Source organism: Pinus tabuliformis, chromosome 7, assembly GCF_031772625.1.
Source record: "Pinus tabuliformis cultivar Carrire ecotype Pingquan chromosome 7, CPIR1, whole genome shotgun sequence".
In the NCBI taxonomy this organism is placed as follows: Eukaryota; Viridiplantae; Streptophyta; class Pinopsida; order Pinales; family Pinaceae; genus Pinus; species Pinus tabuliformis.
The window spans coordinates 287212163-287229969 of record NC_142293.1 but is presented as its reverse complement, the minus strand read 5'-3'; positions in this window follow the sequence as shown (position 1 = coordinate 287229969).

Here is a 17807-nt window from a genome sequence, read left to right as displayed (position 1 = left end):
TTATTTGTTGATGGTGTTGTTGGTTGACTGCTTTATGGAGCTTGAATAGGAGTAGAGGGAGCCAGTGTTGAGAAATTTCTTATTGCAGTTAATTCCTCTTTTTCCTCATGTTGTATACATGCTTTCAAATTGATTGTCTTCTCTAAAGTTCCATCCCATGTTTCCTCTTTTATGAATTGCACACCTTTGTTGATTATGACCTTCTTGGTTGATGGATTGTAGAGCTTGTATGCCTTGGATTTATCACTATATCCAACAAATATGCATTTTTCCACCTTGTTTTCCAATTTATTCCTTAACTCATCTGGGACATGTGCATACGCCACACATCCAAACACTCTCATGTGAGTTACACCATGCTTTCTTCCACTCCACGCCTCTTCGTGAACCACATTCTTGACACTTTTGGTTGGAAAACTATTAATGATATATGTTGCACAAGTGAAAACTTCAACCCAATAATCATTTTGCAAATGCTTTTCCTTCAACATACTCCTTGTGATTTCCATAATGGTCATATTCTTCCTTTCTACGACACCATTTTTCTTACGTGTATACCTTGTTGTAAATTTCTCGTGAATTCCATGCTCCCTACAAAATCAAAGGAACTCATTTGAGATGTATTCACCACCTTTTTCAGTCCTCAAGACTTTGGTTTAGTGTCCACTTTGCTTCTAAACAAGAGCTTTGTGTTGGCGGAAGTGCTCAAACACTTCACTTTTCTGTTTTAGGAAGCAAACCCATGTCTTTCTTGTGTAATCATCTATGAAGGTCAAGAAATACTAGCTGCCACCAATTGACGGTGTCTGCATTGGTACACACAAATCTGAATGGATAATCTCTGAAGGTACTTTTTTCCTTATTAACTTTATTGTTGGAAATGTCTCTCTATGTTTTTATCCCAAGATGCATCCTTCACATAGGCTTTTTGGTTTTTCTATGGGTGGAAATCCCTTCACCATGCCTTTCCTATGCAACAAATTCAAACCACCAAAGTTGAGATTACCAAATCTCAAGTGCCATAAAAAAATTTCATCTTTGACCTCTGCTTGAAATTTTTCCTGTGTGGCAGTTGCAACTTTTCTTTCATTCTCTTGTGAATTCATTGAGAGTTGTTCTTGTCCACGTTCTTCCTTCAAATATGATATAATCTTTAGGGGAAACATTCTATTCTTTGTCATTTGAACTTTTGCAATCAATTGTCTATTTGGAGGCTTATCCAAAATTGTGTACTCATCATTTTCGAAAAAGACATTATAGCCCTTTTGCATGAGTTGTCCAAAGCTTATATGGTTATGCTTCAAACTAAAGACAAAATAAACATCTGAAATATAGTTCTTCTTGCCCTTCTTTGTTATAATATTGACTATTCCTTTTCCCATGACAAAGACTTTGCTAGCAGTCCCTAACGTCACTTCAAATTTCACACTTTCATCTAGATTGGAAAACATTTCTAAGTTCCCATCATGTGGTTGTTGCTCCCTGCATCTACAAACCATACATCAACTTGTTTTTCATGTGCTACATTACAAGCTAAAAACATGTTATCTTTGTTCTAATTTTCCTTTGTGAAATTTGCACTTGGTTTGTTACTTATGTCATGTTTCTTCCTTCTACATTTATTTTCATAATGACAATACTTCTTACAGTAATGACCTTAAACTTTAGATTTATCATACCTTTGATCTTGTTCTTGATTCTGGCTTAGGCCTTTACTTAAATTTTGATTACTGCCCCTTCCACTTGAGCTTGAATGGTTGCCTCTTCCACCATTGTATGGATTTCTTCCTCTTCCTCTAGCATTTGATCTTCATCTGCCTCTACCTTGACCAAATGAAACTTGTGTCTTGAAGGCATGCTCCAATGAGAATTTTGGTGTTCTACTCAATCTATGTCCATGAGCTAGCAGTGATGCATCAAGCTCATCCACTAAAAACTGTGACAGATCATTTGTCCCTTCTATGGCCACAACAATGACATCAAACCTTCCTAGTAGACTTCTCAAAACCTTCTCAACTATTCTCCTTTCCTCAAGTGTCTCACCATGAGATTTTCTTTGAGTAACCGGTCCAATTACATGTGTAAAAAATGATTCTACATTCTCCAACTTTGTCATTCAAATTGTTTCAAAATCTCTCCTTAGCATTTGTAGCTTTGTTGTCTTCACTTTTGCCATGCCTTGGTAGGCTATGTGGAGGGTGTCCCATGCTCGCTTGGACTTTGTTGCTACTCCAATCCTTGGGAGAATACTTTCATGAACTACTTCAAAGATGTAGAAGAGGGATTTTGCATCCTCATTCGTGTTGTCCATCAACAAATCATTTTCTGCTTGAGGCAAGGAAGTGCATGTTGCTGCATGTGTTGATTCTTGGAACCCATTCTCCACCAATTCCCAAATATTTTGGGAAGAAAACAAAGTCTTCATTGTTATATCCCAATAGTCATAATTTTTCCCATTAAATTGAGGTATCTGAGGATTAGTGAAGCTCGTGGTTGATGCAACCATTTGTGAGTGTAAAAAAAACTTCCCCTCTCCTCGTAAATACGCTCCAAAAAGATCTGCCCACAAAACATTTTTTAACTGGCACTAAAAACACTTTTTTTTTACACTAACAAAGTTTAACCTACTTGGAAAAATATCTTCCCGCAAAACAATTTTTAACTTGCAGTAAAAACACTTGTTTTACACTAACAAAGTTTAACCTACTAGGATACCAATTGAAACGTGAAAGATTTATAGCGGAAATGAGGAGTTTTTCCCTCAACAAATTAGTTGCAGAAATCAGAGAGGAGGAGTCTTTCCCTCAACAAATCAGTTGCGACTATCAAATTGCAACTGGACATGATCTTAAAAACACAACAATTTAACTAACAACAAAATATAGTCAAAGAGTAAAATTTGGAGCAACACAATAAAGCTTTAGCCTATAATTTTAATGCCTGAAATACATTCATATGGCTTCTTCATCCAGTAAAACAAAGTTCACAAAGTTTTGGCTCCTTCACCCAGTAAAACAATTCATATGGCTCTTACTGCGATTTTACATTCACCAGTGGTTGGTGAGTAACTATTTGTTTTCATGAGCTCACCAAAATTTGCTCCAACATTTTCTCCTCTTCACTTCTCACACTTACACCATCTAGACTATATTGAGGATTTCTTCATACATATATTTCAAAAAATACATTTTTGACACATTAATATATGACTAAACAAAACAATAAAACACAAGATGGGAAAATGTACAAAATAAGTGATTTTCTCAACTTGAAAATGTTACAGACTACAAATAAGAGTTGTGGAATAAATGTTTGACCATACAACCATTTGACTTTAATTATCTGATGCCTGTTGTGGAATGGAGAACTGGTACTATTGGTCAGAACATCTGTCCTTGCAAAATCAACAACCTGCAAAAATCTACTTAGCAAGTATGGTTGATTGTTGTCACAGTCATTGAGATTAATTTTCGCACAATTTTTTCCTCGAGGTTGGCTCCCTATTCAGAGGGGCTTCTAATTTTAAAATCTATGCATTTTGAAATGGGCTCCCGGCCACAAGAGGTAAAAGCTCACTATGATCTCCTCGTAGTAGATGTCAAGGCACACTATTTATTTTGAAAACTTCTGCAAGGAAATTATAGTGCGTGTTTACTTCTTGAGGTAAGAATTGACGTAGCTCCAGTGCCCATTCCAAGATACACTTCTTCCAAAACCAAAGGGTTTCTAATTTTAAAATCTGTGCATTTTGAAATGGGCACTAGACCTCCCTCAATCCTCGCCAAAAGAGGTAAAAGCTCACTACGATTTCCCCGTAGTAGATGTCAAGGCACACTATTTATTTTGAAAACTTCTACGAGGAAATTATAGTGTGCGTTTACTTCTTGAGGAAATAATTGAGGCAGGTTTGGTGCCCATTGCAGGATACACTACTTCCAAAACCGGAGTGCTCACTTCAAATTCAGGATACAACTGTTAATTTTTTTTGTGTATTTGGGTACTGAGGTTATTTGGATGGTATTGAATCTATTTTCTACCACAAAAATGAGATTTAAACACTTTTACTCTCAATTTTTTTTAGGAAAAAATAACAAAAATTTAATTTGCTTTTGATCCAGAAAGGACAGCCAGTATGATCCTACGATACCCTTGAATTCCTATTTCTCAAACTTACATTTAAGAGAAGTACTATGAGAAAGCCTAATGTGATCTGAGAAAGAATTCGACCCCATGGCCTATTGAGACGCTTGTATTTCTAAAACAGCAAGAGGTAAGGTGCGAAAGGAGCATACTAATTTAATTTCTTCAATGGAGTGAGGAGACTGCACAAAATAACATTTTAATTTTTCTGTAAGATTTTTGGGACAACATCGATCCAACGTTAGCAATTTCTAAAGTTGGCGATGTGACTTACTATTTTAAACTTAAGTTGAGAAAAGTAGGTGATATGTAATATGAAAAGAAAATGTGTTATTAAATAAATTAATAAAATAAATCACTTGGAGGGTGGAGCACTAAGAGAGAGGAGATTCTTGCCAAATCCCATTGTGGAATGGGATAGAGATGAATCTTTCTTGATAAAGCTTCTAGATGTGATTCTAAATAAGCTTGAATGGATTGGAGATCCATCAGATGGGTGGGAGATAAATATCCATCAAACATAAAAGCATTGCGGGAGATAAAGGCAAGCTTTTATAAGGGAAAGCCTCATGGGAGATAAAGATGAGATTTTCTGGAAAAGACCTAGGAAAATGGAAAAATACATAAAAGTGGGATGCCGCTAATGGAAACTAAATCATTAAAGAGGGTATTAAATACCCATTGCATTGATCAGGGGGAAACCAGAGGTGATTCATGGTTAGGTAGTGGTGATCCTCCCTCCAAGTGAGGTTTTAGTTGGTTGCATATGCGTGTTTGTACTATATGTTGGTCCTTATCCCTATATTTATTTTCCTACTGCTAAAATGGTTAGATCATTCAATTCAATAGTATAGTAGGTAGTTAGCTTCCTTAATGTAATGAAGGAAAATAGTATGTCTATAACTTATGTGAGCATTGTATGGGAGAGTGATAACTATACCTGATAAATGATTTTGGTTCTAAGTCTGAAATCGTGAAGCCAGAGCTTCATGTTATTAAATCCATGCATTAAGGTACTATAAGCTAAGTTGCATCCATTGATGTATTCCACTTTTATACTTGTATTGCATAAGATATCTATTGATGATTCTACTTGTATTCATGTAATTAATCTCATTTGTATGTGGATGAATGAAATATTCAATGAATCTAAAGGTGATCATCATTTTGTTAGTGAAGGATCGTGGTATGTGTTTAATGTTATATAAAGTCTCTAGTTTAACATGGAAGATAGTGGTGGTTGCATGCGGATCATATGGTATAATGCCTTTAATGGATAGTCTATGATGGTTAGATTATCTATTGCATGTATACTCAATCAGGTTCAATTTGCATTTTTTTTATTGCTTAAGAGTAATATTTATGATGAAAATGATGGATTCTTATTATGGATGTGTTCTTATTTCATTCATATGTAGCAAAAAGGCATATTAAGTGGATGAAAACACTTATGAGCAATATCTTATGAGCAATCTCATTAAAGAGTAGATGTGATGAAGGTGTTGCTTGTGATTATCTAAGTTAATAGGTTTTATAATGTTTATGCATGCATATGGTAATTAGGATTTATTAGTAAAGTTATTGAAATGAGATATAGAGGCATGCAGAGTTGTTAGGAAGTAATCTATATCTTTATATGTAAGGGTCGAGGAATTCGATACCATGCATGTCACAAGAGGCTTGATGCTTGCATGTTATGGCTCCTCCTTCCTTACAAGTTGTGGTTAGGTTTATAATATTCTTCAAAGAAGGTGAGAGAGTGTGTATATGGTATAAGGTTTCTCCTTGGATGTGATGTAGCAGTCTGACCAGGAGAGAGAAACATGGAAACTTGGCTATATTTAAAAAAAAAAAAATATGGGATTTAGGGGCTATTTTTCTAGGTAGGCAATATAGGTACGTTACATAAAAAACGAATTTTACCTTTCTCTTCAAGATCCATAGTAAACATAATTTCTGAAGAGATAGAGTTGAGATGATTAAAAAACTTCTTAAGCTACGTCAAACTGTGGGTCCATTTTAAGTTGGGGTCATCAACAAATGTTTTCCACCATGCTCGTTTCAATGGGTAAGAGTCAAGAGCCTTTTTCTAAAAATACTCCATGTATAAATTGGTGACTATTGGAGAGAGGGGGGGACCCATTGCGACCCCAGATATCTACACAAAATAATTGCCTTGGAAACTGAAGAAAGTGAAATGCAAACAATTTTCCACAAGTTTCGTTTTTTTTGGATTAGTGAGTTATTTTATAACATGAAAAACCTCATCCAAGGGGATCTTGGTAAATAGGGACACTATGTCAAAACTAACAAAAATTTCATCCTTGTCAACCCTCTCATTTTTTATCTGTTTTATGAAATCATTAAAGTCTTTTATAAAAGAGTTTATGTTCCCAACTAGAGGCTTCAGAATCTTCACAACATATTTACCTAATTCATAAGTGGGGGATCCAATGGTATTAACTATTGGTCTCAGAGGGATCCCTTCTTTGTGAATTTTTGGTAACCCATAAATCCTAGGGATAACCTCACAGGAAGGAAACAACTTATTTTTTATTTTATCATCAATGTTGGACTCCGAGATTGCCTTCTTGACTTCTTTAATAACCTTGGGAATGGGATTGGTGTTAATTCTCCTATAACTACTGCAACTCAGATGATCATCAATTTTTCGCATGTAATCATCTTTGTCTAAAACTACAGTTTCTCCTCCTTTATGAACCTTAAGTACTACGATCTTGTCATTATTGCGAAGGGACTTGAGAGAAACCTTCTCATCCTTTCTTAAATTACATTTTGGCGGTTTTTCTTTTTTCATTATAAGGGAAAATTCCTATCTTAAAACATCATTGTCATTTGAGGAGAGGCCATGAGTCCCATTCTCAATATTACAAATAATGCTCTCAAACGGAATGTTATTGTGAGTGACAAAAAACCCCAAATATTTGCTGAGAATTTTAAGAGTATTGGGACTGAGCTCTAGGGAGGAGAGATTAACCACCTTCTTCCCATGATCAAATCTTGAAACCAGGATATCAACAATAGTGTTGTTCGAAATCTCCTTGCAGTTAAAAACTGAACTAATATTTTCACAGTTTTTACTATTCTTATGCTTAGAATTCTCATCTATTGTAAGGTTGTTATGCGCTTCTATCCTAAGGCTGATAAGCCTCCCTCCCAAGTTGGAATCAAAGGGGTCGTTATCCTTATTTTCATTAATCTATTTGATTTTATTGAAGCTTCTATCCTTTCCTTTCATACGAAAACAATACCCACCTTCATCATTGCAATCATGTTTCTCTAAATTGCAGCCATCATTCATGATAAATAGGCTTATTCCATTAACGGAGCCCATAACCTCATTTTTCAAATTGTATCTGCTGCATTCATTGTTTTATGTGTTGACCTCAGGGCAGTTGTTGCCCTCTTCAAGAGAGAAACTATCATTATTTTTGATAATCTAGTTAATTGTAATGGAGCTCCTATCCTTTCTAGATATGAAATGGGGCACCAAATCTTCTTGTCAGCTTACAAGAACCTCTCCCACTCCAAAGCTTATATATATTCCCAAGATCTATGCTTATAATTGATAAATGCGGAATTAAAAGAACTTGAAGTAGGTGTATGCTTGTGTTTGTCCTTAACTGTTTATGTGTTTTGAGTTCATTTGCTTATGCTGAAATAAAGCTCAGACAACAGTAAAGAAAAGCAGCAATAAGCAAACACATGAGACAACAATGTAATATGGAGTTCACCCTGATATCTTGGGCTACATCTCCTTGAGCTCTATTCAATTGGACTAGGCTCTTTGGGATTATGGCTAAATTCTTTTACAAGCTCCACGCTCAACTCCATTGGTTTACAACTAAACCTTTGGGTTTAGAATACCATCTTATCCCACTAGCTATCCATATTCTGCAGACAGATCTAGGCTTCTTTGGACTAGATTCCTTCAATCAACGCTCTGAGCTATCTTGAGCTCTAGCTTGCATCAACTCCCTCAAAATTCTCTTAGTGTCTCTGGAAATCCTTCTTCTGCCTTCAACACACATTAGGCACCATCAAAAGCTGGATCATTTAATCTCTTTTTTGTTCTCTCACTTTGGCTCTTGGCCCTGGCTTTGGCTCTGGCTCTCGGCTCTGGCTCTGGCTCTGGCTCTCGGCTCTGGCTCTGGCTCTGGCTCTAGCTCTCGGCTCTGGCTCTAGCTTTGGCTCTGGCTCTCAGCTCTGGCTCTGGCTCTGGTTCTGGCTCTCATCACTAGCTCTGGCTCTAGCTCTCGGCTTTGGCTCTTGGCAGCTATTGACCCTCTAGTTTTGTGCATCTATCTTGCTTTCTGGCTCTGCACAGCTATCTTGAGCTCTAGCTTTGTCTATCAATCATGCTCTCTGGCTTTTGTGCAACATCTGTTGAGTCCCAAACTTGCATCTTCCTTATACACCTTTTCAGCCTTCTTTTCCATTTACTTGACCCACCAAGCTGTCAAATCATTGCATATTAGTTTAAAAAGAGCTTATAAAATGGTTTCCTAACTATGTCTTGTGACTACTGTTTGATTTAGATTTTTGTTCAATCAGCTGCGAAAACTTGTCACTTTCCGCAACCAGCTCAAGTTTCCGCAACCATTTTGTTGAAGTCCATGTTACAGGTGTCTACTAGAGAATCCGGCCACATGGGCAAGCTGCAAATGATGTGTACATGGAGCGTGTCCCCTTGGTTTAGCCGAATCACTCACAAATAGCCATGGTCAAGGACAGTCAAAGCAGTGGTCAACCTAAGAGTTTTACGGTGGCACGACTCTGTTTTTACCACGTGAAGATTTGCGTGGCAAGTTCCTCAATCTCTGGAGGTGTGCTAACACCTGTGGACTGATCCGTGAACCAAATCAAATAGCCACCACTCCTTAGATTTAATTGTCACGGCTACCATACTGCTAGATCTCAGGACGTGGTTATTCACGTGTTTGTTTGGCAGCGCAGAATTTAGGAATTAGTTGTAGCATCCTCAGTTATAAATAACGCGTTATCATATGCTTGATAGTTGGCTTTTTATATGTAATCTTGACCGTTTTTACGAGCCCACTGTGTCGTGCTCTATCTTTATCTTATGTTTGCATTTTAATATATGAGAAGAAAACGTTCTTAAGTTCAATTCGTGACTGAGTATTGATTGGTCGAGGTTGCAGAGGGCCCCTGTACACCAAGGCTCTGTAACTACTGTATAGTTTCTTGCTTTCTTTCATTATGTTACTGCTTCCATAATCGTTTGCTTGTATATATTACACTGTTCTGATATTCATGTTAACTGCTGTCCATATTTTCTTTTATGCTTTCTCATGATTGTTAACTGATCAGTGTTTTTCTTTCAGGTTCTTGTAGACAGCCCGAGCAATTTCACATAGTTTTTAATGACTAATGACATGAAATCATCTTGTCCTTCTGTTGATTTATGTTCTGAGTTTTAATTCCAGCATTGTCATTCCTTTCAGTTCTATTTTGCTCATTTACTTTCATGCAATTTAGATCTCATATTACTCCATTTGTTTATGATTACCTCCTATAGCCAGAGTGACTCAAATAGTGAGGAATCAGAATATTAGTTGATGTAGTATGATTTAGTTTACTTTTCTGCAAGTTAGTGATTAGATTACTCATGTCATTTTCAGGGATTGAAATATGAATGCGTAGTTTAATCTTAGTTTCATTTTATGCAATTTAGATATCAGATTACTCAATTTGTTTATGATTACCTCCTATAGCCAGAGCGAGTCGAATGGTGAGGGGTCAGAATATGAGTTGAAGTAGTGTGATTTATTTTGCTTTGCTTACAGTCTTTGAATTTCTTTGAGTTCAGTTTCTTTCTCTTTTTATACAGCAGCAAGGATACTGGGCTTCATTGTCACTAGCTCACTGTTTTGGTACAGTTTTATTTTCTCTTAGGAATTGATTTCATCACAGCAAGTTTTAAAACCTTTTTGAGAACTTTAAAGTTTGGAAAATCATTGTAGAAGTCACCATTGCCATCCATACTTGACTTTCAATTTTTACATCTCACATTAGGGAATCAACAGAAGATAAACCCAAAAACAAACCAAAACTCAAAAACGACAAAGAAATAAGAAATTGGTTATCTTGCATATACAGTGCACTTCACTTCATCAGTTTACGACTCTCGGATTGACATTTTAAATAGCAATTTAGGACACACTAAATTGACCAAACATTTTGGTGCCGTTGCCGGGGAAATGAAACTAGGTAGCCAATTTCTTAAAAAAAAAACAAGAAAATTTCAAGAAAGGTAAAAATTGATAACTTCTCAAAGTATGCTCTCCTCTTGCACCTAGTGTGATCTGGAGGATCAGAAAACAGAGTTATTGGTTTAATAATTTCTTAAGTATACTCTCTTCTTTCACCTAGAGTGATATGGAAGATCATAAAGAGAATTATTAGCCTGACTTGAAGAAAAATAAAAAAATGACATGCATAGAGCAAGAGATTCTAGGGGAAGGTTTTTAGCTAGGGCCAAGAGTTCGATTTTTACAACTCCATCTACTTCAAGGAATATACAAGAAACACCTCCATCATTTCCAACTCACACGACTAGCCTTAGGATTCATGAAATTTAAGAGGCAGTAGTTGAATTAAGAGACTCTCCCACATTATCCACCAAATCTGAGTTAGGAAAAGACCCTTTCTTTACTTCTATAGGAAAATACATTGTAATTGAGGAAGTAGAATCACCTGAAGAAGAAGAGGGAGAAATTCCTCCTCGTTCGCCATTGGTAGAAGAACTAGAGGACTCTGAGGTCTCTGAGGAAACTATCATGACAGAGGAAGTAGTAAACAGATTTGGTAGAGGTAGAGGTAGAGGAGGAGGAGGAAACAATGGAGGAGGTAGAGGTAACAATGGGGGAAATAGGGATGGAGATAACTCATTCGGATTTCCTATAGTTGATGAGGATTCTCGAGCAACAATGAAAAACATCTCACCATCTGTCCTCCCAAACTTTCATGGGTTACGAAATGAGGATCCTGAAAAATTTCTATTTGACTTTGAAGTCGTGTGTCGAACTTATGATTATCTGGAAGACATTCAAAAACTCAAATTGTTTCCTTCAACATTGAAGGGAGTTGCTTTGAAATGGTTCATGGGATTAGTCACTCAATCCATTAGGACTTGGAATGATATGAAACAAACATTTTTGGATAGATACCTGGACTATTGTATGCCCACCAATCACAAGGATGAGGTATTCAAAATGGTGCAAAAAGAAGATGAAAACTTGGAGGATTTACTTGAAAGATTTCAATACAACCTAAAAAGAGAAAAAATGAATAACTTGGATGAGGAAACCTTGAAATCCCTTCTATTAAAATCCATTAGAGATGAATGGATAGATATTTTGAACATGATGGGAAAAGGAGATATATCTCAACTTCCACTTCATGATATAGCAGAGCTATGTGTCCATCTCTCAAGGGGGAAATCTAAAACTGGAAAATGGCCTAGAGACCCTTCTCTCATTAGAGAAAACAAATTTGCAACTGGATCAGTAAGTAGGGCTGAGATTGGAAACATGCTTGATGAATTCAAAACTGATATTTTAGGGATTCTTAATGAGCAACTAGACACCCTTAAGATACAAAACAAGCAGAAAGCAAAAACTGAAGCTTTGGCCATATTTTGTCCAAAATGTAGGAAGAAACATGCTCTAAGGGAATGTCCCTTGGATGCAAACGTTGTAGAAACATGTGTGATTTGTTCAGAAAACCATGAGACCAAGGATTTTCCTTCAATTCCTGGGCTCAAAGCTGTCTTTCAAGCAGATCCAAATTCAATTGAGTCTCTCTGTTTTGTTTCAAGGAGACCTTGGCAGGGGCAAAAAAATCAAGGGTTTAACAACTCTATGAACTTTCAACCCCCACCAAATTGGAATCCTTAGCAACAATCTTGGTCCCAACCTCAAAATCCTTTTCATTCATGGGTACAAGGTATGCAAAATCCTTATGGGAGATTTGCTCAATTTTATCAATATCCTCCATCTTTTCAAAATCAACAAGCTCCACAACTTCCAAATAAAAATCCACAACTATCATTGCCATTTCCACAACAACAGAAACCTTCTCAACAGAATCCAAATTCTCAACTCTTGCTTCCATTCCAATAGAAGACAAATCAACTACCTTCCCAGCCATTGCCGAACCCCAACAATAAAAACCCTCAAAATGCTTACATGGTAGAAGGACAACAATTTCCTACCTATATGATTGTTCCTCTTAATGATGTACAACTCAGATCTGGTAGAGTTTTAGACAAGCCTTCTATAGATGCTCAAAAGCAAATCATTTCTGAGGAAGATTCTCTTGAAGCCAATAAAGGTTCTGAAGCACCTCTTCAAAACCCAAGCACTCAAAAAGAAAAAGAAAACGAGTCAACCCCCACAACTCCTATAGTTGAGCAACCTGCATCTTCATCTACACCTCCTTTTCATGAAAGATTACAAATTGACAAAGGGGTGGAAAAACAAATCTTGTTGCCTGATTATGATTTTCTAGATGAATTAAAGAATGTCTATATCAAGATTCCCTTGTTACAAGCCATTAGAGAGATTCCTATTCTAGCAAAAACAATAAAGGAGTTGAGTCTCAAAAGACCAGGAAGGAAACCAAGAGATACAAGAAGAATCCACTTGGTAGGAAAAATTGCAGATATCATGATGGGAAAAATTACCATGCATAAGTATGTAGATCCTGGTAGTCCAATTGTCAAAACACATATCAATGGGGTAGAAATTCAAAATATTTTGATTGATTTAGGGGCTACTATCAACATTATGAGTAGACAGACTATGGAACAACTAAAACTTCCTAATCTTCTTTTTACACCTACTTTACTGCAACTTGCAGATCGATCAATTATCAAACCAGATGGTGTATTAGAAGACATTTTGGTCTCCTTAGATTCTTGGGAATATCCAGTAGATTTCATGATTTTAACTCCCAAGAGTAATCTAGGGGGGCACCCACTCATTTTAGGAAGACCTTGGCTAGCCACAGCTGATGCTTTTATCAGTTGTAGATCTGGGGATATGTATATTTCTGATGGTAGTTCGACAAAGAAATTCAATATGTATCCTCCAAAAAAAGCAATTACAGAAGTAGAGGATAATGAATGGGTTGATGATGAGGATACTATACAACCTTTCTTTACCATTTCTGAAATAAGTGAAGATAGTCAAACTCTGAATACATTAGAAGACTTTGAAACATCTTTAGAATATGACCACACACAATTTCAGTTAGATTCTGACATTGAGTATCTATCATCTAGACAAATGTCTCTTTACTCTATGGAAGAGTTTGGTAGTTCCGCCATTGAGATATTTCCAGGTAAAACATTGAATATCAATAAAAACATGGAAAAATCACAACAAGGAGAGCTAACCAAAATCTTGCAAAAACATTCTACTGCATTTGCATGGGAGTATCCTAATATGAAAGGTATTGACCCTAAGACTTGCATTCATCACATCTACATTGAGGAAAACAGTAGACCAATCAGAAAACCTCAGAGAAGGATGAATCCAAACCTTAGGGAGATAGTGAAAGAAGAGCTCCAAAAAATACTCAATGTAAACATCATTTATCCAATTTCAGATAGCCGATGGGTTTCTCCTTTGGTTATAGTACCTAAAAAGAATGGTAAATGGAGGGTATGCATTGATTACAGGGAATTGAACAAAGCAACTTTGAAGGATCACTTTCCTTTACCCTTTATCGATCAGGTATTAGATACTCTAGCAGGCAAAAAATACTTTTCATTTTTGGATGGTTTTAGTGGCTATAATCAGATTCAGGTAGCACCTGAAGATCAAGATAAGACCACATTTACCTGTCCATGGGGAACTTTTGCCTACCGAGTGCTTCCTTTTGGGTTATGTAATGTACCCGCAACATTTCAAAGGGCAGTACTAGGAATCTTTTCTGATCTAATCCATGATTGTTTAGAGGTTTATATGGATGATTTTACAGTTTATGGTGATTCATTTAAAGAGGCATTAGAGAATTTGGAAAAATTCCTTATAAGATGTAAAAAAACAAACCTTTCATTGAGTCATGAAAAATGCTTTATGATGTTTACTGAAGGTATTGTTTTGGGACATCATATTTCAGGGGATGGGATTAAAGTTGATAGATCAAAAGTTGAAGTCATCTCCAAGTTGCCTATTCCAAATTGTCAAAAAGATGTTAAAAGTTTTCTAGGATTTACTGGGTACTATAGAATATTTATAGAAAACTTTACCAAAATAGAATCTCCCCTCTTCAAATTACTTACAAAAGACTGTGAATTCAAATTGGATCCTGATTGTCAATCAACATTTGAAACTTTGAAAACAAGAATATCTGAAGCACCCATTTTGAGAGGACCAAATTGGAAACTTCCTTTCCATATTTCTACAGATGCTTCAGATACAGCTCTAGGAGCTGTGTTGGGTCAAAAGGATTTAGTTCCTTATGCCATTTCCTATACCAGTAAAAATTTGACTCCCACTGAGTTGAACTATACTGTGATTGAAAAAGAGTTCTTAGTTGTTATTCATGCAATCAATAAGTTTAGACATTATGTAACAGGCTATGAAACTTTTGTCCATACTGATCATTCTGCAATTAGATATCTAATGTACAAACCTCTTACTAATGGCATAGTTACAAGATGGCTCTTACTTTTACAAGAATTCAATATTACTGTGTTGGATAGACTATGGAAACAAAATACAATAGCTGATTTCTTGTCTAGGATCCAAAATACTAACGAAGATTCTCCTGTATAGGATAAGTTTCCAGATGAATATTTATTTGCAGTAACTACTAAGACTCCTTGGTATGCAGATATTGCTAACTATTTGGTTACAGGAAAGCTACCTCCACATTTATTTCCTAGTGAAAAAAGAAGAATTATTCAGGAGAGTTCAAATTATTCATGGATTTCTAACGAATTGTTTAAAACAGGGCTAGATTGTGTGATCAGAAGATGTGTTCGGGAAGATGAAATGCCTAACATCCTCAAGGCATGTCATGATGAACCATGCGGTGGACACTTTGCTGACAAAAGGATGGCCTATAAAATCCTTTCTTTAGGATATTATTGGCCTTCCCTCTTCAAAGATACAAAACAATATGTCAGAAGGTGTGACAGCTGCCAAAGAGTAGGGAAACTGACTCTTTCAAATGAAATGCCATTACAACCACAGGTACTCATCGAACCCTTTGAAAAATGGGCTTTAGATTTCATTGGACCCATTAATCCACCATCTAAACAGAAGAAGTATATATTGGTATGCACTGATTATGTCACTAAATGGGTAGAAGCCAAAGCATTACTTTCTGCTACTGAAAATTCAGTTGTTAATTTTCTTTATGAGGATATTTTTACTCGTTTTGGTGTCCCAAGAGAAATTGTGACAGATCAAGGAAGCCAATTTACATCCAACATGATGGAGAAGCTGATGGAAGAATACAAAATCAAGCACAGAAAATCTACTCCTTACCATCCACGAGCAAATGGTCAAGTGGAGTCTAAAAACAAGGTTACTGAAAGCATCATCACCAAAACTGTTCATCTACACAGAAGAGATTGGGCAGAAAGGCTTCCTGAAGCCTTGTGGGCCTACAGAACTACATGGAGGAATACAACAGGACATTCTCCCTATGGACTCGTTTATGGGAAAGAAGTCTTGCTCCCCATTAAGTTTCAAGTCAAGACTTTCAAGATGGCAGTTCAGTTGGGGATGAATCTATCAGAAGCCCAAAAGCACAGAATGGAGCAGCTGAATGAGCTAGATGAGATCAGACAAGAAGCAATTTTAAGAACTGAACTAGTTCAACATCAAAGAGCTAAGTGGCATGACAGATACATCAAAGAGAAAAAGTTTCAAGAGGGAGATTGGGCACTACTGTTTGATTCCAAGTTTAAAGACTTCAAAGGTAAATTTCAGACCCATTGGATTGGGCCATATGAGATTGACAAAGTCTTTAGCAATGGAACGGTAAGAATCAAGACCATTGATGAATTTCAAACTCCTCTTATTGTGAATGGCCACAGATTGAAAATTTATCATAAGCCACTCTCAAAAGATGAATTTGTCAAAATGTTTCAAGAGAATTCTGCAATAAGGCTGGTGAAGAAGAATCCTTCTTCCCCACCAGCCTAGCCTTTGTTTCTTTAAGTTCAAAAAAAAAAAATTGTATAAGCCTGAAAACCAATCACTCATTGGCGGTCTTATACAGAAAATGTAGAGTGAAAATCAGGGACACCTGACACTCTATGTTTTCCAAAAAAAAAATAAAAATTCTCCCATTCTTTTTCATTTTCACTCCACTTCATTTGCCATTCCATTGCATCTCCATTTCATTTTCATTTCACTTCACTCCGCTTCATCTCACTCCATTTCATTCATTTCATTCCATTTCATCAATAAATGTCTCTTTCAGGACCATTTCCACTCAGTTAGTTATTATCTAACTATCTTTGTTCAACCAAGTGGGTCTTGTGTTAGTTTCCGCAGCTAGAAGCAGTTTCCGCAGCCACCACTCTGTTTTTCAAATTTACAGTCAAAATGTTAGTGCAATAATCATAAAAATGCAGGTGTGACTGAGCATATGCTATGAAGACATGGAGCATCTCCAGACATTAATAAAGAGCAGTTGATTAAAGGCTAATGGACAAAAAATGACAAGGATTCCAAAGGTATGAGAAAAGATTTCTTTCAAATAGCAATTAAAGGCATAATTTTGCATAGTTGTCAAACCATAAAAGCTCTACTATGTGCAATGATTATCACGATAGCTCCATTACCCATTACCATCCCACGACATTATTCCACAAACCATGCTTTTATTCCTTAATGGTATCATGATTTATTTTCGGGTTTAACTCATAGTCGACTGCACTTTCATACCCCACTTGTAATCATGAGATGTGACCTATTTCATTACGGCTCCTCTCCACCGCATTTTCCGCAGCCATTCATTAAACATTTCGCACGCAGCCGTTCAATTAAAAATCCCGACTTCACTCCATTTCTTTACCATTCTATTAAAACCATCTTCTTCACATACGTCTGCACTTCATTTTGTGAACTCACCTCGGCTGCTCATCCTTTGTTTCCGCTTGTAGTTCCGGAACACTCCCGTTACATGTTATCCTCCAATTGCATCCACTGTATTTTTGCCATAAAACCTGCAACCGAGCCACCTTACCTCTGCTAAACCCTCACATGCAATTGAATTTTCAGTTGAATTTCAAAATAGAGGAAAGGATGGGACGATTACTAAGGGCAGAACTGGAAGGACCTAAATATTTAGAAGGTTACCCCCAAGTAAAAGATTTGTTGAAGAAAGCAAAATGGCTACGCTTCATTCAAAAATTTAAGGGCCATAACAAGGAGGTAACAAAAGCCTTTGCACGGTCTTTCGACGGCCAGAGGGTGGAAATTGGAGACTTAAAGCTCATGGTCACTGAAGCCTCAGTAGCAGCTGCCACAGACTTGCCCCAGGAAGGTGAGCATTGGTTTAAAAACAAAAGTGTGGATGAGCAAGCATGGAGAATCATGTTATGTAACCCAGGTATGGACGTTATTGTATTTACAAAAGGAATTCCTGTTCATGCA